This window comes from Pteronotus mesoamericanus, unplaced genomic scaffold, assembly GCF_021234165.1.
Source record: "Pteronotus mesoamericanus isolate MK-2021 breed Mesoamerican mustached bat unplaced genomic scaffold, CSHL_Meso_final scaffold_54, whole genome shotgun sequence".
Taxonomy (NCBI): domain Eukaryota; kingdom Metazoa; phylum Chordata; class Mammalia; order Chiroptera; family Mormoopidae; genus Pteronotus; species Pteronotus mesoamericanus.
The window spans coordinates 45,094,404-45,116,681 of NW_026555321.1; the positions used below are offsets into that span (position 1 = coordinate 45,094,404).

At 41.1% G+C, this 22,278-nt stretch overlaps 1 protein-coding gene and 1 pseudogene across 3 annotated transcripts in view; one reads left to right on the forward strand and one right to left on the reverse strand.

Annotated features, from left to right (window-relative positions):
• Window positions 1-22,278, forward strand: part of PTPRG (protein tyrosine phosphatase receptor type G) — a 681,808-nt gene that overhangs the window by 36,970 nt on the left and 622,560 nt on the right. The window lies entirely within an intron of this gene.
• Window positions 87-22,278, reverse strand: part of LOC129088476 (NAD kinase-like) — a 101,031-nt pseudogene continuing 78,839 nt past the window's right edge.

Genomic DNA, 22,278 nt, shown 5'->3' on the forward strand with positions numbered 1-22,278 from the left:
CCAGAGAGGATTTGGGGCTTTGGGGTCCCGATGTGACGACAACAGGAGCACAGACCCTCCTCACCTTCCTCCTCCTCCTCCTCCTCCTCCTCCTCCTCCTCCTCCTCCTCCTCCGTGAAGTGAGCCTGCTTTTCCACACATCCCAGTGCAGACACCAGTTGATCACAGGGTCTCAGACACAGACGGAGGGAAGCAGGCAGCAAGAGGTAGTGATGCTGATGCTGCCTCCTTGGTGGTTTGCTTGACTCTTTCATCAATTGAAGGACACCCATTTGGTGTTCCTTGCTCCCAGGAACAATATGATCTTCAGCTCATCTGCTGTTGTGACCTCAGTGAGCTGGAATGACAGTGAGTGGAGGCAGCTGGGCGTGATCATGATGGCCAGTACTTTGGAGTGGATCATGGAGGCTCTGGCTGTGACCACATACACCTTGCTGCTTGTTGGGGTAGAGATGATCACATTGCTGTCATGCACCGTGGTGATGAAATGCCAGTCCAGGTAGACGTCCATGATGGATAGGTGCCAGGAGGGGCCTCTGCCTATTACCACCTTGTTCAAGACATGGTACTACGTGACCTGCTACCTGACCGTCTGTCCAGCTCTGTTCCCACTGCATGTCCTGCTTCTAGACCTCCTTGTCCAGGTCTGTTCTGCCGATCTCCTTCAGCACGGCTGTCTTCTTCCCTCTGAACTCCTTCATCACCCTAACCTTCAGCTGGCTCCGAAGAACAACAGTACATTCCGTGGTATCGCTTGAATAACTTGGGACTGAAAGTTCTGAAAGGTGAAGGGGTCAAGAAGTGCAGAGTCCAGGTAGAACACCCTGACTGGAGGAGTGCTGCCCTGGACAAGCAGGGTTCTGTCTTTTCCCAATCATGTGACAGAATTGATCTGATGAGAAATACTCTCATAATCTTCTCCGAAGGTGCCAAACTTCCTTTTTAGTTTTCCAAAGTTGTTACTCCTTATGGAGTCTTCTAGAACTTTCTTCACAAACACAATCATATTGTTCTCCATCATGTGCATGCAAAGCTCCTTCAAGGGCTAGAACAGTCCGGCACCTGAATCTTCTTGATGACAAGAACACTCTTTCAGGAGCTTAGTTCCATGCTTTATGCTTACATCATGTTTCTTGTGTGAGTATGAAGCAACGTAGATATTCATTTCTACAAGTAATGGGATTATTTTAAAAAAGAAAACAAAAGACCAAATGTCACCAGTGTTTTTAACTTTTTTTAACTCAGATCCTTTCTTCAAATTTGATTTTTCTTGTTGAAGCACAAAATGTGAAACATACACTACCTTATTTATTTGACAAATGATTTGGGAGGTGGTACATGAGGCCCTCGCTTGAGGATTTAAAACAAGTTGTTTGTTTTTGATGGAATCCAAACTTTCATTTCTGCTGAGAGCCTGAGGTCTGGGGAGCCTGAGACCCATTCAAGGTGACAGTGAGTTAGTGGTAGAGAAGTAGGCTTGAAATCTCCTTCTCTTAGTTGCTACTAACTGATTGTTTCCTTTCTGGCAGGTTGAAAGAATGGTGAACAAAAATGGTTTGGAATCTCAGCTACTTTTCAGATTGGAATAATTTTCTTAAGGTTTTTATGTCATTTAACTCAACTTTTTATTAATGTATATATGAGCAGAATAAATGGTGCAGCATAGTTAATGTCAGATTTCACTTTCCTTTGTGTGTTAGTGCCAGGATACAGCAAAAGAGTTCATATTTTTAAAGGGGCCAAGTTCATTTGTGGAAGGGCCTGATTTATTCTTTTTACCATGTTGAATTTGGTGTTAGGTCATTGTCCTAAAATTAACAGATTTGTTCAACATCCTATGTGTTGTTTGCTTGTATCATGTTTAATTTACCAATTAAAATGGGTAAATTTGCAAGGATACTGAAGATCTTGTATTTCTTCGATAACTTTTGTCAGTTGTATTTTTGCCACATTTTGATATTTATATGAAGTGGAGAGACAGAGTGGCTGTGTTCTAAATTTAACTAATATGAAATTCATCCCCTTAAAGCATTTGGAACCATTATCTTGGAGTATAAAACAAAACAAAACACTATTCTAGCATGCAGAATCCACTTAAAGGGCACAGCTATTGCCACAGTTTGTTTTTCCTTATAAACTAAGATGGGGCTTTGAAATCAAGGGACATTGGCCATGGGAAGGAGCTATTGGCATGGAATGAATAGGAAGTTTGCACATGCCTGTTTTGAGACTGACTGCTTCTGTTTAGGGTTAACTGGTGTCAGTGGTAACAAGCTTAAGATGAAATAATGCCTTTTTGCCAACACCATCTTGATTCTTCTTGTGTGGACTGCTTGAGCCAATGTAACACGTAATGTAGAGCAAAACAAGGAATCGATAAAGACATTAAGCAGCTCCCTGTCTGGCTAGGAATGTTGATGAAATTCATCAAGTCCGCATTTCCCCTTGGGCATTTTTATTCACCAGGGAAGAAAAGGAGTGGGCCAACAAAGGAGAGAAATTGAGAATGGGTATTCTTGCTTCAGTGAGACGGTGCAGCTCGTGTCTTTGTCTTTTTACTGTGGAGACTCCTTTTCTTATCCATGAATCAGGACATGTGGCTGGTCATCCTGTGCTGCCCACTTTCTGTCTCTTATTTTAGGGTTTATCGGTTGATGATAGAGTGGAAATATATTAGACGCACTCATTAAACTCAGGAATCTTCTTAAGCTTTAACTCCACTTAAAGTCATGAGACCACTGCCCAAGAGCTTAGATGAATGGCCTATAGTAGGGCCATAGGAGAAAGCATGAGCTTGGAGGTCATATTAGTTTGCTAGTGCTGCTGTAACAAGGTACCACAGTCTGGCTGGTTTAAACAACAGGAATTTGTCTCACAATTCTGGAGGCCAAAAGACCAAATCAAACTGTGTATAGGATTGGTTCCTTTTGAGGACTCTGTTCCATGCCTCTCTCCAAGCTTCTGGTGGTTTGCAGCCAGTCTTTGGCGTTCTGTGGCTTGTAGAATCATCACCCTGGATCTCTGTCTTCATCTTCACGTGATGTTCTCCCTGTGTGCATATGTGTCTGTTTGCAGATTTTCCCTTTTTTAAAGGATGTTAGTTGTATTGCATTAGGGTCAACTTTAATGACTTCATTTTTTTCCCTAAATCCTCACCCTAGGATATGTTTTTATTAATTTTAGAGAGAAAGGAAGGGGAAGATGGGGGGAAGTGGCGGGGGGGGGGGCATTGATGTGAGAGAGAAAGATCTATTGGTTGCCTCCTGTATGTGCCCTGACCATATGTACAACAGGTTGTGCGTATGGTCAGGTGTGTGGGGAACAAACACAACCTAGGTATGTGCCCTAACCCAGGATGGAGCCTGCAACCTTTTAGTGTACAGGATGATGCTCCAACCAGGTCACTGGACTGAGGCCCTAATGACTTCATCTTAACCAATTACTTCTGTGATGACCCTGTTCCTAATTAAGGTCACATTCTATGGTAGCGGGGTTAGGATATATGATTTTGGGAGACACAATTCAATTCATAATAGATGGATAAGATGGTTGGTTTTGTGTTTGTTAAAATTTCAAGTAAGCATAGTTTTCATAAAGCAACCCTGAGATTCAAAATTAGTGAACATCTGCGTTTTACAGTTTTTTTCTAGGTACTTTCACATATCCTGTGTTCTTTACCACAACAAACAAATGTAGTCATGTTTGTAAAGGTTGTGGAGACCTTATAATAGAATAAAATACAGTAAATCCTCTAGATGAGTAGGAACACTTTAGAGGCTTCTACCCATCTTCTGTTTTCTTTCTTCCCCCCCTTCTGTCCCTCCCTATTAATATGCATGACCCATGGACTTGAACAAAGGAGGGAGGATGCTGGAGGGAGTGGAGGATGCTGGGTGGCTGGAGGCAAAGGGGGAAAAAATTAGGACAACTGTAATAGCATAATCAATAAAAAATTTAAAAAATGACAAAGCAGGGTAAAATATGACCTCCCCCCTCCCTGTAATGAGAAAAAGGATCAAATACCCAATGAGAGAAAGAATCAAATACCCAAGCCAGTGCTGATAGATGCCACGGAGTTCAGAGAGGAGTAAGACCAGCAGCCTCATGGTACCAGTCAAACATCAGCTTTGAGTTGGAATCGTGAAACTCACTGCAGTGGGGCTCCAGGTAGCTGCCTCATGTACATGTCTTCTAATCTTCTCTGTGGGTCACACTAAATAGTCCATTGTTCATCAAGGAGAGAGGAAATTGATTTTAAATTACTCCTGTATTGCTTAAAAACCAAACTGCCACGAATGCTTTATGGGATCAGGGAGAAGATAGGCCCAGGGTTTTAGCTGCACTAAAACCTGCTTAATTAACCGGACGCTGTCTATTACTATCTGACAGCCAGTGTGACCCCTCTTCTGCAGAGGGACTTGATTTTGAAGACCACACTCCCAAGGCCTTGAGACCAGAGGACCTCTGACGTACCCACCCTTTCTTGGGTCAAGGATCTGCTTGTGCAGGCTTGTGAGTCTGATTGTTACATTTTCCGGGGTGAGCTGGTTATTTATTTACTTACTAAATTTTTATTTATTGATTTTTAGAGAGAGTGAGAGAGAGGGAGGGAGACAGAGACAGAAACGTTGATTTGTTGTTCTACTTATTTATGCATTCATTGGTTGATTCTTGTATGTGCTCTGACTGGGGATCAAACCCACATCTTGCTGTATTGGTACAATGCTCTAATCAACTGAGCCACCTGGCCAGGGCCTGTGAGCTGGTTACTAAACACAGTCTTTTTAAGAAAAATTATGTAAGTCTACAATTAAATTACATTTAAGAAGGACAGTAGTACGTATCCCAAATATATCACTTCCTAATTATTTTAATACATTTTACTATGATCTGTGCTCTTGAGCCTTTGTCTACTGTATCTGTGTAGTAGAAATGCAATACCATGATGTGCAATGTGGCACATTGGTGGTTTGAAGTTAGCTGTGGCAAGACTGTTTACTCCATGTTAATCAGCAAATACTACAATTCAACCCCCTCCCAGAGCATTGGTAAATGGTAAACATATATATCACAATATATCACGGATTGGGTCAAACCTCCAATATCAGTTTGCTAGCTGCCATAACAAAGTTCCACAAACTACCTGGTTTAAAACAACAGAGCTTTATTGTCTCATAGTTACAGAGTGTAGTCTGGAGTCTAGAAGTCCAAGATCAAGGTGTTGGCAAAGTTGGTTCCTTTCTGGAGGCTCTGAAAGGGGATCTCTTCCTTACCACATCCTGGTTTCGGGCCTTGCTGTCAGTCCTTGGCTAGTAGGTGCATCACCGCAGTCTCTGCCTTCATCTCCACATGGTGCTCTCCTTGTGTCTGTGTCCTCACAGGACCATCTTTCTGTCTGTGTAAGTGAGAAGATGGAATTGTAGGTGATCTTTGTTCACTGTCCAGGATCATAGGGCTGGTAAAAGAGATAGTTAAAAGCGGGGCTCCTGTCTCCCTGGCCCCGAAGACCCTTTCTGTTGGGCTCTGCCACACTCTGCTCTTCAGCAAATCTTCCATTTGATACATGGACGCATCCCATTCCTGATCCTTCTGGTTGGTTGATGTGTTAATCAGACATATATTTATTTTCTCATTCAATTAGTAAATATTGAGAAGGCCCTGACGATGTGTCAAAGACTATGTTAAGATACAGGTTGTGACCTGTAAATAGATATTAACAGCTCAGGCCTCAGAACTAGACCTAGGGAATATTGCATTCAATTTTCAGTTGAAAGGAAGAGAAATCAACAGAGTAGCTCAAGCGGGTAGAAGAACTTAACTGGTGTTATAATGCCTGGGTGTAGTGGGTTTAGTCATGGCTAGATCCAGGTCAACCCCAGATCACCTGCATTGTATACAGATCTCCTTATTTCTAAGGAAAGAAACTCTCCTTGAGTCTAGATACTAGATAAATAATAAGATAATTACTCTTAATGATCAAGATTTGGGTCACATTTGGCTGGACCAATAACTGGGCAGGCTTAGATAATGTCCGCACCACTGTCATTGATGTAGGAGTGAAAGCGCCCACCATAGCCTCTTGGAAGGGCTTTCTTTTAGGAAAGAAGAATCTTTGCCAAGATAATTGGGCAGGTAAAAATAACAGATATCCACTTAGGAACCTGGAGTGTTAGGCACCCCTAAGTGGATCATCTTGGTATAATTTCAGGGGTCTAGAATTGGTATTTCTTGTACCTCCTTCCTCAACACCATAGCTGGTGGAACAGAAGTGGTGTGGATTGCCATCTGTGAAACAAAAGCTGTGAGTAAGTGGCAGTCCCTGGTAGGTATTCATTTTAGTGTAAATCCTCTGTCTTCTTGAAATGGGTCTCCTTTAAAGACTTATGAATATTGCCCTGAGAGAATGCTGCATCAATTCAGAAGTCAGGATCAAACTATGTTCTTTGGGATTCATTAAAACTGAAATGCCTGGGGCCAGTTGCATCAAACGCCGCACTAAATCTGAGGCTACACCCAGCTGGATCTTTCTGATGCTCTCATTTGATAGGTTTTTTCTTTACCACAAAAAGGCAGCTCTGCAAACTCTTTAACTCTTACATGACTTTTTGAGGGATAGGGGGCCTCTGAGAATGGAGCTAGAAAATTTTGATTATTAACTTGACTCTCCCTTCTGTTTCTCCCTCAAATTAAATTCTCCAAAAACACCTAGAGGTGAATGTTCTGTTGTTGGGTTTTTCCAGCTTGCAGGCCTACTTTTTCCAGCTGGTTTCTGTGATAACCAATATTGAGGTTGTAAACTAAATGCCCTCTGTCTGGGCTCAGCAGCTGAAGGAAAGGAGTGAGCTAGGCGAGCTGTAAAGAGTGGCCAGACTGGAGAACTGGACACAACTTGCTCCTTGTCCAAGGCCAGCTCTATTTGGCTTGGGCTGATTGTTACGCTGGGGGACTTGGAGTCAGTGTTAGATCATTCCAATATTTCAAGAGAAAGTAGATACCTTAAATTTCACTTAATTACTCTCAATTAAAAATTTTTGCTAATGACTTCAGTTTTTACTACATCATGAGCGCTGATGTAATTGTCTTTGGGCTTTTGTCCAGTTCTCATCTCTGGTCTGTATCTTGGCTCAGGTTGGAAGGTCTGTTGGGGATGCTGTTTGATGCCTTTGCAGTATCCATCTCCTTCTGAATAGAGCCTAAATTTTACATAGATGCCCACCCTCCTCTTATGAAGTCAAACCCTCGCTTCCTGGTTGGGTTTATTTGGTTGACATCCCTTTTTAGTGAGTGGTTCAGAACTGGCCATGTGATCTGACTCTGTCCAACAGATGGAGAAGATGTGTGGGCTGGGGCCTCCCCAGAAAGCCGCATCTTTTCTTGAAGCCAGGGAAGCTGGGAAGCTGTGGTCTGGTCTTTTCTCTGGGTGCTGTCGGGATGTGCCACCCACCACTGCCGTAGCTGTCACACTGCCGCAGCTGTCACACTGCCAGCCTGAGGATGAAGTCACATTTGAGGAGGGCCAGCCTGGTAAGGAAGGGGAGAATCTGGATTCCTGGTGATAATCTTGAGCTGCTGAATCAACCAACCCCAAAGCGTGTCCTTCCATCAGCCATTCTTTTGTGTGAGATAATTCCTTCTTTTCTGGTTAAGACAGCATGATTAAGCCTCCGAAGCAGGCTAGGGGAAAAACCCCAGTGCATTTCCAGACCCCATGAACTATTGGAGATAAAGATGGCCTTCCCTGATGCCTGGCTGTCACCGATTTAGGGTTAGGCTATGGAAGGATTTCATCTTACGTCTTTACTCTGATCCCTTTCTTTTGGTTCTTTGGGTGATTATCTTGGATAATACTCATCTTTCTGTTGAAGAGGATGAACTCCATTGGGAAGAGGAATATCATCAATTGCATCTACCTAGGGTCTCAGAATAAGGATTGGAGTGTGTACCATGTGTTTGCTACCAATGGCTTGTGGTCAGATTCAGCCTAGTCATGTACTGAGTCCACTGGTAAAAGGTTAGGTATTAAATCTATAATGATTAAATTTTTAAAACACTAATGGAAATTATCCTTCAGGTTGATTAGTCTTAATTATGGAAAGAGCCTCATCCTTCAGGGAAAGGCTGAATTGTATTTGGTATAATCCAAAAAGCTTCAGGACCTTAGAAGTGTACAAAACAGAAAAGGGTCCTTGCCTGACCTTTGCTGTGAAGGCAAATCAACTGGAACCATGCCACCATCCCTGAACATTCCAGGAGGTTCTTCCTTTTTTTTCAAATAAGAAATGACATTGCATTTAAAAGTGTTTTCTTATTTCTGTCCACTGATGCAGGTTATTCTTCCCCACCTTTTTTCAGTTGTTAAAAATTAAAGACCGTCCTTTTACTCTTAATAGTGCAGATAAGCTGGATCATACACCATTGCTTTTCAGATTTAAATGTTTTTATTTGCTCTAGTGTAGAGAGGCAGTGTTGTTTATAATTTCTTTGTGCCTCAATTTCCTGATCTGGAAAAAAAAATAGTTATTGTGTTGACCTTGTAGGGATGTGAGGATTAATGATTCCATATATAAGTCCATTTGAAGGGCTCGTAATGGTGCCTTGCACATGGTAAATGCTGCATGTATTCGCCACGAACATTGTCAGAATCATAGTAGTAACATTCACAGTGCTACTCCTGGCTGTGGCATCAGCCTCTGTTAATAGGTTTTGAAAGACCTGAATCATTTGGTAGATGTAGTGTCACTGTCTCTGAGATTATGAGTGATTTATTGCTGGGTGTAAAAAATTGCCCTGGGAAGTAAGCATGGGGGAAGCAGTGTCCATGGGGCAAGGATGCTGGGCTAAAGCCAGCTGTCTTCTCAGCAAATGGATAAAAATATTATAGAGTATTTGCCTGGATGGATTTGGCTGTACTCAAAGTGATAGGAAGTACAGGAACTGATTGTTACTTAAGAGCTCAACACCAAAGCATGTGGCATTTAATAAGACAAACATTCTCTGTTAAATGACCATTCCTTTCAAAGGTAGGTGGTTCTCTGTCATTCACTTAAATGTTATTTATTCTCTTACTGTCTCATTCTGTTTTTCCTAATGGCAAAGGCAGCATGAGTTCTTGAACAGGAGTCCAAATCATCTTGTAATAGTTAAAAGTATAGGGTTTGAGCCAGTGAAACCTGGGGTTGAGTTCTGAAGACCCCATGTTCTGCTGTGACCTTGTAAGGACCTTAGACAACCTCTCTTGGGCTCAATCTCATCTGTAAAATGGGAATAACCACTCGCAGAACCTATGTACATCAAATGAAATTATGTAGGTAAAATGACCAGGAGAAAGGCCTTTCTCCTCATTTTTTATTTTCATCTTTTTTCTGCTTTATTTTTAACCACCACCTTGGCTGCCAGTGTGACAAACTTGAAAGCTTTTTGGAGGACTTTATGTACATTGTCGCATTTCTGCTGGGTTTTCTGAGAAGGGAGCCTAAGAAGAAGGTTAACTTTTTCTCTCGTTAGTAACTACATTTTTCTAGTGGACTTCCAGTTTATTTGGAGCTGTTTTTCTGAAATTTGTGGGTGAATTAAGACAGGGATTGGCAGGTTTTTTTCTATAAAGAGCCAGATAGTAGAACCAGTTGGCTTTGCTGGCCTGTATTGCAGTTGGACCTTCTCATTGTGGCTTGGAAGTGGCCATAGACAATTGCCAACAAATGGGCATGGCTATATTCCAATGAGACTTCATTTGAGGACACTGAAATTTGAATTGCATTTACTTTTCATTTGTCGCAGATGTTGTTCTTCTTTTGATTCCCCCTACCCCCCAATCATTTAAAAGTGTAAAAACTATTCTTAGCTTGAAGACCAGACAGAAGACAGTGGAATAGATTTTGCCAACCCCAGCTATAAGGTTTTGATAAACCTTATATTACAAATAATCTGTGCAGCAGAGAAGGCCCTCATGTACGGAGCTTGTTTGGCCAGCATCTTGGGATCCAAAGCACCTTCCTGTGCAATTTGATCAGGTCCAGAAAGTTTTCATGGGCTCCTTCCAGTTAGAAATGTTAAAGCTGTGAACCCAGGTTGCTCCTGGGCGTGAATGGCCTGATTGCCTCCCTGAAAAGCTGTTAACTTCTCTAGTGTTTTTGAAAGGAACTTCATCTTTTTGCAGTCTCCAGCCTTATTTTGTTTCTTGGGTTTTTTCCTCCCTGCTTTCTGTGCATTAAAGGTGCAGTAGTGTATTCTCAGTGCAACACTTTAGAGTTCCTGAAATGGGCGGAGAGCAGTTATAGTACATAATAGCAGGATAATCAATGGAAAGAGATAGATTACCAGGTTGTAAATCACATGAGAGAATTTGATGATGTTGGCTTCAGGGGATTGGGACCCTATTATCCTTGTTCTGAATTCTCTGGTTCCTGGAATTAATTTTTTTGTACTTGTATCATTTGATGGAACTACCTCTGCGATGAACAAGAGGATGACAGAGAACAGGTCAGCTGTGTCCCACACGCTCCTTCCAGTCCTTGCTGCCCGTGCTCACCCTGTATAATTTCAGGCCTGCGATGTGGAACATTTTCTATAGCCACAGTCAGCACTGCAGAGTGAAATACACTTAGACTGTCAAAGATGTGAAAGAACATTTATTCCATATTCAGAAGTGAAGAAAATGATACCCGTTAGACAACCTAGCATCATTCTTAGCAAATGCAGTTACTGGCAATAGAAAGCGAAGAGCCTTTTTTGGTTTTTTTCATTTTTAAGACAAATCACGCTTTTTACTTCTGACTTTATGCAGAGAGATAAAATATGCTAATGACATGTTTTTGTTTTTGTTTTTTTGAAGGCATAGACCAGAGACATTTGGAACCTTTCATCTAGCACTCTCAGCTTCCCTTTAAGCAAAGCATCAGGCTTGCTTCAATATTTAGGTATTAATGTTCCCATGTGGCTCAGTCAGCTCTTTGAAAATGAAATTCTCGGCGCTGCTGTCACAATTAAAGCAAGACATGCTGAGGTAAAAGGGAATTTGTGTGTTTCTTAGATTAGAAAAATGTGTTGAGTTGAATGAACATCTTCTCAAGGTTAAATTGTCTATTTTAAACCCTCCCAATTACAGTGCCAGCCAGGTACAATCTTTGATGAGATTCAGGGAGGACAAATGACTTAATTGGTGGGAGAGACATTCTGTTTGTATGGAGGAAAGCTATGACATCAGAATGAACTGGGCATTGTTTATTAATGTGAGAAAATGGTTACATAAATTGAACATGGTATAGTCTCATGAAGGCCTTAGAAAGAAGAGGGTAGGGGTGCATTCTTCACTGTTTGAGAGCATCATTAGGCAGCCAGAATCGAAAACCACCAGCAACATAGGGTGACCTCTCTGCATGAAGTCTGATCCAAGGGATCCAAGGGATTGGGTGTGTGAATACCGTTGTACTTAAAAGGTGGTTTCATGGCCTGGCTTTCTAGAGCAAGCACCCAAGTCCTCTTGGCTTTATCCCCAAAGTAAACCTTGAATCTCTCTGGCCGGTGTTCTTCATCTCTCCTGCCACTGACTTCGTTTAGGCCATCATCCTGTCTGAGTTAAAACGTGGTGACAGTCTTCTCAAGTAGTCTCCCTGCTTTTAGAAATATCTAACTCCATTATACCTGAAAAAAATCCATACTCTCGCCCTGGCTGGTGTGGCCGTGGGTTGGCCAAAGCCAGGCCAAAGGGTTTCCAGTTTGATTCCCATTTGGGGCACAGGCCTGGGTTGCAGGCTGCGTCTCCTGTTGTGGCCGTACAAGAGGCAGCTGGTTAGTGTTTTCTCTTGCACTTCAGCATTTCTTTCCCTCTCTTTATCCCTCTCTTCCCCCCTCTTTATTCCTCTCTTCCCCCTCTCTAAAAATAAATAAATAAAATCTCCAAAACAACAACAATAACAACAACAACAAATCCACACTCACAATGGACCTGCCTCCACCTTGCATATCTTCAGTTGCACTCACTGAGTTGCTCTAGTCTTTGTGGCTGGGGTGGTCCAACAGTCCTGGCTCGATCCTGGGGCTACCTTGATGACATACTGGTTGAGTACAGACCCTGGGGCCAGACTGGTAGGTTCAAATCCTGACTGTAATCATAACCAACCTTGGGACCTATGTGACTTACTGAAACCTTTCTGTTTCTCAGTTTCCTCATTTTTAAATTGGGTGTAATAACATTTCTACTTGATAATACTAATTCTACATAAGGTGGTCCTAAGGGATACGTGAATTAAAATATGGAAAGCACTTAAGCCATTGCATTGCACTCATTGAGCATTGTATAAGAGTTAGATGATGGTGCTGTTTGTTTTAAATCAGCATCATGATTATCTCTACCCTTTACATTTTTGCATGGCTGCTCCTTTTCTTGTACATCTCAGCTCGAATGTCTTTTCTGAGTGACTTTTCCTATCCACCTTTGGAAAGGGCCTACCCCTTCTATAGCTACCCTGCACTGTAACCATTACAAGTTAAAAAAAAATTAAATGACAATTAAAGAAACTCAGCCCTCTCCCCCAGACCAGTTTGAATTCATTGCCAACCTGGTGCCTGCCATCTTTAAACTTGTATGTGTATTTCCTAACGAAAAGAACATTCTCTCATACATGCATCAGTAATGCATCCATCAAAACTGGGAAATTAACTGTGATACAACACTACTATTTAGTTCTCAGACCTCATTCAAATTGTCCTGATTGTTCCTCAGCCCCTCCCCCGGGTTCCGCCGCACCCCCCCCCCCTGCCCCGCCGGACGCCGGCCCTCCGCAAAAAAAAAAAAAAAAAAAAGCAATTTGGGATCATGTGCTGTTTGTTAATCTCCTTTGTTTCTGCAGCAATTTCTCAGGTTTTCCTGGCTTTTATGACCTTGATAATTTTAAAGATAAACTGATTATTTTGTAGACTATCAGTTTGGGTTTGTCTGAGGCTTCCTCACAATTAGATGCTGGTTATGCATCAGGGCAGACATATCACAAAAGTGATGCTCTGTTCCTTTCATTGCATCTTATCACCCAATTCCCATGTGTCCCATTGCTGGTGATGTTCACTTTGATCACTTGATAGAGGCAGCACCTGCCTGGCTTCTCCATTGTAACATTACTCTTTTTTTTCCTCTCTTCGTAGAAACTATTTTGTGGATAGGTACTTTTAAGACCATTCTCCTTAAATTTTTGTCTTGTTTATTAATTACATTAGAGGGGACTCGTGGATTTCTCTTTTATTTATTGAGTTATAAAGTTACTATCAGTAACTTCCCCGCCACATTTAGATAGTGGGAATTCCATCTAGCTGGTGCCTCTGTCCTTTTGACATGTGTCAACATCATTATTTGAGCACTACGTTTCTTTCTGGAACAAAAAGTTCTAGGTTTGTCTTGTACTTTGCTGGCCCCAGCCCTGGATTCAGCGAAGGAACTGAGGAACCTTGGACCTCTGATTGTGTTGAGAGGAGAATGATATTTAGAAACCAAAGTTTGGGAATTAGGTGTGTTCACTGCTCATGAGATGTTACAGTGCCAGACCCTTTTAATAGAAACATCTAGGGATTATTTATATGTATGTACATACATACAACATTTATATCTATTTACTTCTGTTTTTTATGTATTTCCATAACATACATAATTCTACCTGTAATTCCAAACATTTCAACACTATGTGGTTCAATTTAGTTTTTCCCCTGTCCGTGTTTGTTTATTTTTAACCTTACCCAAGGACATTTTCCCCCTATTGTTTTCAGAGAGAGGAAGGGAGAGAGGGAATCATTGATCAGTTGCCTCCCGTAAGTTCCCAGACTAGGGATCTTACGCATCTGGACTGGGGATTGCATGTGTCTGAACCAGAGATTGCATATACCTGTGCCTGGACAAGGGCCCAAACCCACAACCCAGGCATGTGCCCTGACCAGGAATTGAACGCACAATCTTTTGGTTACAGGATGATGCTCCAGCCAACTGAGCCATACTGGCCAGGACTCCCCTTTCTATATTTTTAACTCGCTTGTCTGACAGTGAGTAAACTGGCTTCCACTATCTTAAAAAAAGGGAGAGAGGGAGAGGGAGAGGGAGTGGGAGTGGGAGCAGGAGAGGGGAGAGAATTTTTTTTCTTTTTCCCAATCAGTCCCACCGCATGCTGGGTCATTGTTCCATGTAGACACTCTTCTAAACCCTGTGAGATGCCAGCCTTCTCCCTGCCATGTACAGAAGCTCACCTCACCATACTTGGGTGCCCTTTCTGGACAAATGATATTTTTGTGCAAAAAAAATGTTACCTCTTTCTTCTGCCAGGGAGCAGCCTTGTGCCAAGATACTCAGCTTGGCAGGGGGGTCGTAGGGGTTGGGGTCCATGTCTGTCAATTGACCTATGTGCTGTGTATCAAATACCTAAATTTATGTGGCAGCCCTGGTGACTCTCCCCCTGACTACACTGGACTGGTTGATGGTAGACTCCTACTCTGCCTATAACCCACTTTGGGACGAAGGAGGCTGCTGCTCCTGCAGGTATGCTGCTGTGTGAACCAAGGAGAGTTGAAGTTAAGCTACGAAATCAGCAAGTCAGATGGCCAACCCCCAAAATAAGGGACAGAGAAGTACCTGGATGCAGGGACAATGACCCAGTCTACTATGCAGAGGTCAGATTGTTTGCCAAAGGCTAACCCATGAATAAGTGACAGTGCTAGGAATCAAATGAGGTCTGTCCAGTTAGGGTGTTGACATTTAATCACTGTTCTTTTGCTTTTGGATAAAAAAAGGTCTTATTCTGCTTGTGAGTTTATCAACGTGTATAGGCAATTTAAAAGGGTGTTCTCTTCTTGCTTTCTCCTGCTCTCTTATACAAAGGAAGTTTACTTTCAAGAAGATAGTTATTTGTTAGATATAGAACTTCTTCTAAGAACCAGATGGCCTCATTTCTTTCTTCCTGATTAGCTATATAAAGCTAATTGTCCAACTGGGAGAGGCTTAATTTTACAGGCTTACATGGGAGGCACACTTATTGTTTACAGCTTTCCACCCCCCTCTTGCCTGCCTTGCCAGAGGCTCTGTTCCAGCAGCACAACCTGCATATAACACCAATGAATTTTGGATAAAGCTGGATTTTTATAAGGAGTCACCACATAGTGGGTAGTAGGAGAACGCTTCTCTTTAATCTTGCAGGTTAAAGGTGCCCATGTGTTGCTCTTAGTTCCTCCATTCTATGTCTTCTTTGTATTTGTCTTACTTTAAGTGGCTGTGACTGACAGCAGGAGTTTGTTTAGTGGTTTTCAGGTAATGTCTGCATTAATGTTCTGTATGCAAAGGGCTGATTGTTCTGGAGACCATATTAAGAAATAGGAATGTAAAAATTACACTGAATTTGAAGCATGCAGGGACATAGCATTATAACTAATTACTAAACTTACAAAGAGGCCAAGAGGTACTTGGTAAACCTTATTATTTAGTGTGGTGGAAAAACTTTTGCATCAGTGGAAATACTACATTGAAGCATTGCATCACTTATGCGGAGTAAACATGATAGTGGCTGGGATATAGGGTCAGCTACATGCTTCGTGAAGGGTAGCAGGCTTAAAAAATCCATTTGTATTTTTGGAAATTGTCTTAACATAATCTACACTCCTTTCAAATTTAGAATATGAAAGTTAAAGTATATACTGAAGTTAAATAAAGTCTCCCAAGCCTAGACTTCAATGTTAAATGTGTGCGTGTGTCTCTTTATGTCGGGCTCACATTTGAATTGTGCATTCACATTGCATTCCCTTGCAAGGATGTGCCATTTTTAATTAAGACTAAAACATAGTGGGATATTCTAAATTAGGCCTGATTATAATTGCAGATGGCAATTGAGCTTTTGAAAGCTGGTTTCTTCAACTGTTAAATAAAAATCGTCTTTTTTAGTATTGGTTTGCAGAAGCTCAGTGGTGTTTGTTTAGGGAAAAAAATCCTTTCACCTCTTTATTTCCATTGAACCAAATATCACAGCATATCTGTTAAGGAGGTTTGATGCTGAAGAAATTTTTCTTAAGGCTTTTTCTGACAGTTGATTACATAAAAAGTTTTGGGCCATAAAAGTGAACTTCTAGAGGTTTTCTGTTGATGATACGGAAAACCCATGACAGGTATCTCCCAGGTGTTCTTCTCTGGACAGTTATTGGGCCAATGCAGTAATAAAGTGGCACAATTTTTTTATCCTTATAAAAAGAACCTTTTACTATTAGTAGACTTTCAATGATCAAAATTAGGACCTCAACACATCCTTAAACTGTTTGGTAGGCAAACTTGACTTTGTTCAGTTACCCATAAATGTTTATGGGCATGATGGACTGCTAATGCCAGGGTGTGCGACGCACTTATACATGCTGTTCCCTGTTTATACAAACCATATACATAAAAGTTCTGCCTGTTGCTGGGTATGTCGACTCAATGGACCTGTGGTTTGCAATCAAGGGTTCACATGCCACCCTGCTCTCATGGACATTTGGCAATTTCTGGGAACAGTTTTGATTTTCAGGACTGAGAGGTGATGCTATCATTTGGTAGTAGAGGTCAGAGATGCTGCCAAACATGCTACAGTGCACAGGATAGCCGCCCACTGGGAAGCATTATCTGGTCCAAAATGTCGTTAGTGAGGATATTGAGAAATCCAGCCCTAAACAGTGATCTCCTGGTGCCTCCCTTTGCCTCCCACTTAAAAATGGACATGGATTTACCATGGATCGCCTGTATTTTATTCTCCCATCACAGTGCCAGTGGGTAGTATATTAAATTAAACAAAAAAGTCAAAGGTGAGCGGTGGGCCAGTAGTGTGTTAGGTAAGTGATATCTTGGCCAGACCCAGAGTTTGAGACAGGCCAGGTAATGAATGGATTTATTTTGGGCTTTGGGGAAATTGAATTGCTTTATCCCCTGCGAAGTCTACCTTAGTTGGAGTGGATGTTGTTCTTAAATGTTAGCTCTAGTAGGTGATGGATTCATAAAAAGTTGGTGATGAAAACATCTTAATAAACATCACATAGTCGTGTTACTCCTTCACACTGCTTCTGTCTAATGAAGATTGGCTGTGTGCAGCCTCCACTGCTTAATTTTGTTGCATTTTGTATATACAGTTCAGAAAATTAAGAGACCAGGGAACCAGTATTGAGTAGAATAACAAAAGGACTTTCTTGAATGGCGGTAGTTTTTATGTGTTTTTTTTTTTCTACCTTATGTGACTGGGGGATGTCATGGGGCTTATAAACAGCTGATAACAACAGGCTGCATTTACATTTTGTAGCTTGCATAGCCCCCCCTCCTTCAAGCACATGTGTGGGGAATTGAAATTGCAGTTTGCCTATTATGTGTTGGCAGTAATCTTTCAAAAAAAATTTTTATGATTCAAAATCAGGCAGCCAACAGCAGTAGCCAGTGATATATAGCGCTATTGATGGGAATTGAATTTGCAGAGGGAAAATGGGATTTGGTTGCAGTATGAACTCCTAATGAGGTGGCCCCATAGATTTGTAATGCTCAAACATTGTTTGTGCCCAGAATCAGCTAGGAATCAAATACCTTTCAAAGAGAGACCGAAATGAAACTTGAGGTTTTTTTTTTTCCTCTGGCCAGTGGAGTGGTTCCAACCTGATGTCATTTAGTTTGGCTATTGAAGGTACTGGAAGTTAACAGACAACCCTTTTAATAAGTGTGTGGATCAGTGGTCTTCATTGATCTGATTCATTGTCTCATCAGTAAAATTTGGACCTGTGCCCCTAATATGTGTATATATTTTTTCAATTTATGTGTATTTCTTTTTTTTATCAATTTGGTTTGTGTGGTTTTATATTAAAATGTTGTGTAAATTATAAAACATAAATCATGCAAAGCATGAGGTAAAAACTGTTACAATAGAAGGTTAAATAAATACTTTTTCTCATCCCTCAGGAATCATCTTATGCACCTGTGGTTGCTCAGTGCTGCCAGGTGACAGGCATTGCCTTAGGTTACACTGACAGGTAATGGGCTGCGTCAGGTAATGGAGAAGATTGGGCTTCTTTCCTTCCATGCTGCAGGCAGCTTGTTGAAATAGTTGTTCTTAATCTTGAACCTTTACTATGTGCGGTGTGTGCTGCAGATGGGATTGGATTAATACTGAACATTCAGAAGTGGTTCTTTGCCCAAGGTGTGAGGTGTAGGATAGAAATAGAGTAAGTCAACTAAAGCCAGCATCTCATGTTTTATCTGGATGGTGTGCCTTAGAAGTTTTACTTCCTGATTCATCTTGCTAATTTCCCTCCTTTGTTTCCCGACCTCCCTCCATTTTTTCTTTCTTTTTTTATGCCATAGGACACAGTATTTTCCATAGGTGTTTCTTTTCTGAGGTCCTCTTTCTGTGTACGGTTCAAAGTTAGAACAATTATGGTATTTGAATGAGTGAATAAAAGAATCTATATATTTATCTCTTAGTCTAAACTATACTGGTTAGGTGATCTTGGTGGGCAAGTAAATTCCTCTGGTTCTGTTTTCTGATCTGTGAAATGAGAGTCATTGCTAGCCCATGAAGTTCTTTGCTGGATTAAGTAAGTGCATGTGAAGAAGCCAGCACAGGGCCTGGCATCTGGTAAGTGCCCATTCAATTACGGAATAACTATTATCTCAGCAGTCCCTGTCCTTGGACTTCTTTAAATCATTTCTCAAAAGTCTTCACTCAAACACCTTGCACTGATTTCGGCCAACACTGATTTCCCTGACTTCAGAGCTCTTAGACCAAAATGGCAGCAGTAAGTATTTGCTGGGCATGGGTATATGATTATTTACTAGTAAATTTGGCTTTTAGAGAATGGAAACCAAGTCTTAACTTTGCTTTGTGGTTGGTTACTTTTTTTTTCCCCCTCTCTCTCCAACACCATGCTGAGTGAATAATCAAAGAACTAATTCTTAGTTGTTAGGTCAAAAGTCATTTTTTAAAAAAGAAATCCTCACCTGAGGACATTTCTTCATTGCTTATAAAGAGAGGAAGGGAGAGAGAAAAACATCAATGCGAGAGAGAGAGGCACAGATTGGTTGCCTCTTGTAGGCACCTGGACCAGCGATGGAACCTGCAACCTTTTGGTTATGGGGTGATGCTCCAACCAACTGAGTCACACTGGCCAGGGCAGTTAAAAGACATTTTTGTGTCACATCAGAAGACAGCTTTTCATTTAATCAGAATACTTGCTTTGGAATTAGAGAAGGTAAGCCAGGAAGAGGGAGCCGGAAGGAATTTAGAAAGAAAATTTTGCTAATTGTAATTAGTGCCAAACAGAAGTTAGTACACTTCTGTAGTTTTCCATTGTCAATCACACTGGATAATACTATTTTTTGCTATTATTTTTAAGTGACAGATTGCAGAACATATTTTAAGAACTGCCACCCATTTTGACTTGAAAGATTATGTTGTTGGAATTTTAGACATGGTAGGTAAAGACTTAATTTTATTTAATAGCAGGGACTTATGAATCTTGCAAATTACTTTTCTCTCACAACTGCAAGTGTTTTTCTCTGATTTATTTTGCAAGTAACTGTAAATCTTTTTACTGAATACAGTAAAACTTTTCATTTCATGTCTTTAAAAAGAAAAAAGATTTAAGGGACTAGGTTTCTTTTTTTTTTTTTAATTGATTTGAGACAAACACTGAAACACCCGTTTGTCGTTCCACTTACTCATGCATTCATTGGTTGATTCTCGTATGTTCCCTGGCTGGGGATTGAACCCACAACCTTGGCCTATTGGGACAGTGCTCTAACCAACTGAACTACCTGGTCATGGCTTCATGTCTTTTAGAATCTGTTTTCTGGTTTTGTTTATTCTTTAACAGGCTTACTTTAATAGGCAAGAAGTATAGATTGTGTGGCCTACTGAGCTAAGATGAAGGGTAATATGATTTGGTTATTTCCAGTTATCAAACTGTCTCCTAATGAATCTGAATAAGTGCTTCATTTACTTCCTTTTTCACAAGTTGTCTTTAGGAAGGCATATTTGCACCCTCCCTACAATGAAGGGAGATTATTACTTTGTTACTTTTTATTAAAGTAGTAATATCCATATTTTCCTGATCTAGAATTTTAGACATCACCCCTGAGGCTGAAGGAGAGACTAATTTTCCACACTGTGTCTTAGTATCAGGGAAATATCTCAAATGCTTATCAAGCTGATGCAATAGAGTTTTCTTGATTGCATGCAGTGGGATAGATTCTGATTTTAGTTAAAACTTGGCTTTGGAAGGGTGCTGTAGGTTTATCCTCAGGATGAAAGAAAAGTGTGATAATGAGCTTGGATGGGGCAGGAATTAGGACAGTGGGAGCTAATGGCCAAGTGTTGGAATGAGTTGCTTGCTACCATATCTTGTTTTTAGGTATGACACTCCACTCAAGAAACAGAGCTATCTCTGAGAGAGATTCTGGTTGGCTTGGCTGTGGAAGCCAGGATGCTTGCATGGATAATGCAGAGGATAACTGGGGGAGCGGGGGTTATACCCTGGAGAAGTGGGAGGAAAGGACCATGAGGTTCACTGCAGCCTGAGAGGTCGTTCTCTTCAGGTTACCTGTTAAGTGGCTTCAGTCAGAGAGTAAGTAGATTACCAAATGCTGGAGCAGGAAGGGGCTCTGAATTCCTTAAGGAAGCCCTGATGAGTGAGTGACTTGCTCAGGAGGTGCTGCAACTGTGGATGCTCAGGCTACTTTTCCTTACCTTAGCATCAGGCTAGAGAATTTGGTTTCTATGTGATGCTGTCTAACATTGGGAAAGAAAATCTCTCCCAATTAGAGAGTGTATTGACAATGAAGTGGAGCAGACGCCTAATAAATACAGGCTTTCTGTAATTGGAAAGGAGCAATTAAAGAGAGCAATTAAAGACGAAGTAAAGAAAACTTAAGTTGCTATTTATAGAAGCCCTGTAAATTACTACCTGTGAAAGGCCTCACCTGTTTGAGAATTATAAATATCATGGGGTAGATGTGTAATACGGATGTGATAGCTGGGGCCTACAGCAGCCATTTTGGGACCATGAGGGAAAGGCCGAGGGAACTGCAGAGACTGAGGTAGCTTTGAGTTGCTGAGTGTCTGCTTATAGCCATCTTCTTCCATTCTTGTTTTCGGAAGGAAGTCAACCCATATGTATTTAAGTCCTTCTCATGGGTCTCTGATAACATCAGAATGTAGTTCCCGCTACCAAATTTTGGATTCCCCATCCACAAAATGAGGATAAAATACTATCCTGTGGGGTCAGGCTAAGGATTCAATGATATCATGACTGGCAGCTACTACTTTTGTTTTCAAATTACTGTTACCATTATCACATATTACATTTAATTACAGGTCTTAGTTCCTTAGATCGCTATTCTACAAACTGGGTGTCTCAAACAGCAAAAATTTACCGTCTCACAGTACTGGAGGCCAGTAGTCCTAGATCAAAGTGTTGGCACAGTTTGTTCCTTTTGAGGGCTGTGAGGGAAGGATCTTCCAGGACTTCCTTTTTGGCTTATTGAAGGCCATCTTCTCTCTGTCATCACATCATCTTCTCTTTATTGATTTCCCCTTTTTATAAGGACTCCAGTCACGTCAGTCATATTGGATCAGGGTTTACTCTAAGGAGGTCATTATAACTTGATTATCACTGTACACACTCTATCTCTAAATAAGGTCACTTTCAGAGGCACTGGCAATTAAAGCTTCAATATATCCTTGCTGCAGAAGGAGGGAGGATAAAGTTTAACCCATAACAGTACACATATAATACATTATCAGTGAAGTTTTAGCCTCCTACTGTTTTTCTGTTAACAAAAAACCTTCACAAATAAACCAAGTACTTTTTTATGAAAAATTGTCTACCCAGAAAAAAGTTAATTTTTGCAAATGACTTTCAACTTAATACTTCTAGATTGTAGACTATAGATACTAGCACCAATAAGGGCTTTTGAAGGGGTGATTTGTTGTAGTTTTAGGCCCATTACTATTGGCTCTGATGGCATTTTTGAATTTGGGTATTCACTTGGGTCAGTTTCCAGCTCATGGCTGAGAAATACAAGAGACTCCTGTTTGTTATTCCACATTCTTTAGAATTCTTTAGAATAAAGTATCAATGTGGTCACAGTCATACTTGTGGGCCCCTTGGTGCTCTTGGTGGATTTACAGGAGCTGATGTTCTGTAGAGTCATCCTAACAGTGTCCCCAGGACATGCTGCCTCAGGCTATTGAAAGTGGATCTGTGACAATACCTCAAAACATCTCAGCCTCCAGAGATAAGTTCAGAAGGGTGGGA